Below are 2,293 nucleotides of genomic sequence, written 5' to 3'. Positions count from 1 at the left end.
GAATATAAACATTGCATAATTGATCTGCGCTCAAGTAGTCATTTGCCACAAATGTGGTTTGGTGAACCACATGGAGAGACCAGGATAGAGTTTGTCAAGCCGCTGTGGGAAACATTTTTATTTTAGACAAACCAATGTGACCTTATTGTTGGAATGTACAGCTGAAGCCATCATACTGTCAGAGAGTCGAGTTACAGGAAGGTCGCCGCTTGATTCGCCATACCAGAAGAGTTAGAGCAACGTTAAACAATCCCACTAATGCCAGAGTGAACTCACCTGCCACCTACTCACATACTTTCTGTTATTAATTTTCCAAATGATTTGGAATTGCTACTGAATCATTAGGTTCTTTTTGTTTTTTTCTCTGGACAGATTTTTGATAAACGTTTTCCGTCCTGCTGAGAATGAATATTGAAATGTTTGAACTTTCCATTGATCAAATAATCTTGAAAAAATATATCATGGTTTTTACAAAAAAATATTAAGCATCACGACTGTTTTCAACATTGATAATTATAAGAAATATTTCTTCAACACCAGCAATAAATATACAGTGACCAGCATTTTGTTTCTTTTTGTGAATCAAAATATATATATTTTTTTTTTTTCAAAAATTTGTTTTCAGTTCTGTTGGAATCTCAACAGACTAAATAAAATAAGTTATTTTAAAAAATGTCCATCTTATTCCCAATTCCCATCTCATATGGACATTGTATCCATTATATTCCACCCAAAAATGCCTAAATTGGTTTTAATATGCAATACATGATGTTGTTTGTTTTGAATCAGTATCCTCATATCCCTAATATCGAGACAGGGGTGCCGCAGGTCAGAGTAATGGGTGTGGCAGAAGGTGAATGATACAACAGAAACTTACCCCTAACCCTAACCAATTAGAAAGACCTTAATCCACGCCCCCTACCTTTCGGAACGCCCATGGCTCCAGCCTGCAGTTATCCCTACTTGCTAATATCCGGTTTTTCGGGATATCAAGGGCAAAATCTGTCCCAGGGTTATTGCAACAACCTGGAAAGGACATTGATTTTGAGACACTTTTCCATTGAAAAAGTTACAATTGAAAGCTCCTACCAAATGTGTACATGTGATGTTTTTTTATTAGGGATGATGATATATGTACAAACAATTTAGTCCTCAAGGATAGTGTACATCACTTCCTCTCAGAGAGAAATACTGTATGTTGGTGTAAGCTCTGTACAGATTTTGAATCATTGTTCTGTAGGTTGGGGGAGTCAGAGCTCCAAGGTGCACATCCATCACAGCACTTGGCTGCACTTCTCCGGACACAACCTCCGCTGGATCCTCACCTTCATCCTGCTCTTCATCATCGTCTGTGAAATAGCCGAGGGCATCGTGTCCGACGGGTGAGATTTATGTATCGATTTATCTGTCTGTCTGTGTGAATCTGTTTGTTTGTTTGTTTTTTTATTTGGAACTGGAAATGTTGATCCATGTCTAATATTGTTTCTCTCTCTCTCTCTCTTTCTCAGGTTTAATCAGTCGGTCCACTTGCACCTCTATATGCCATCATGTTTGGCCTTCATGGCTGCCATTACATCAATCGTCTTCTACCACAACATAGAGACCTCCAACTTCCCCAAACTACTGATGAGTGCGTGTCAGCCTTATAGTGTTTTTTGCTTATTAAGGACTGAGTTTTCTGTTATTTGGATGTGATATGCACATTTAATTCATAATGCAAATCACTTTTTAAAGAGTAATGTAAAGCATCATTAACTGTAGTATGCATCTTTTGAAAGAATTGCTCCAGCTACATTCGCACAGATCCCATATTTCTAAAAAACGACTGTATTGCAGTGCTACAGACTAAGGGCCCTTGATGGTGCAAAGCTATTATCCAACTACAGTTTCATTTCCAGAATAAAATTGTTTGTTACAATGACTTCAAATCATCTGAACATTGTCTAGACTAGAGATTAAAGTCACAGTCCTGTAATGACATTCCTCGGCGGCAATATTTTTGAGGACGGAAGGACGTTTTAAAGATACGCTAACCATATTTATCCTCCTGTCTCTGAACATCTGGAGTGAGAAGCCATTTCAAAGTTTCGCCTGCTGTGCAAAACCAGCAGAGACTGATGCCTTCAGTGCAAATGTGTGGAGAGGATGTGATGTCATATATCATTATTTGTCTTTCACAGCTTTGTTCATTTACTGGGTTCTGGCGTTTGTCTCTAAAACAATCAAGTTTTTCAAGTACACGGAGCATGGCATCGGCCTGAGACAGCTGCGCTTCGGGATCACAGGCTTACTG

The 2,293-nt window shown here is 38.6% G+C and overlaps 1 long non-coding RNA gene across 1 annotated transcript; it reads left to right on the top strand.

Moving 5' to 3' along the window:
- Nucleotides 1-1,305: 1,305 nt before the first annotated feature.
- On the top strand, nucleotides 1,306-2,270 carry LOC107736702 (uncharacterized). Its single transcript, XR_001639719.1, has 3 exons — nucleotides 1,306-1,382; nucleotides 1,509-1,630; nucleotides 2,181-2,270. It is a non-coding gene; the product is annotated as an uncharacterized LOC107736702 (long non-coding RNA).
- Nucleotides 2,271-2,293: the final 23 nt, after the last annotated feature.

This window comes from Sinocyclocheilus rhinocerous, unplaced genomic scaffold (genome assembly GCF_001515625.1).
Source record: "Sinocyclocheilus rhinocerous isolate Xijiao unplaced genomic scaffold, SAMN03320098_v1.1 C36902833, whole genome shotgun sequence".
NCBI lineage: Eukaryota > Metazoa > Chordata > Actinopteri > Cypriniformes > Cyprinidae > Sinocyclocheilus > Sinocyclocheilus rhinocerous.
The sequence above is the reverse complement of the archived record's forward strand: the minus strand, read 5'-3'. Positions and strand labels throughout refer to the sequence as shown.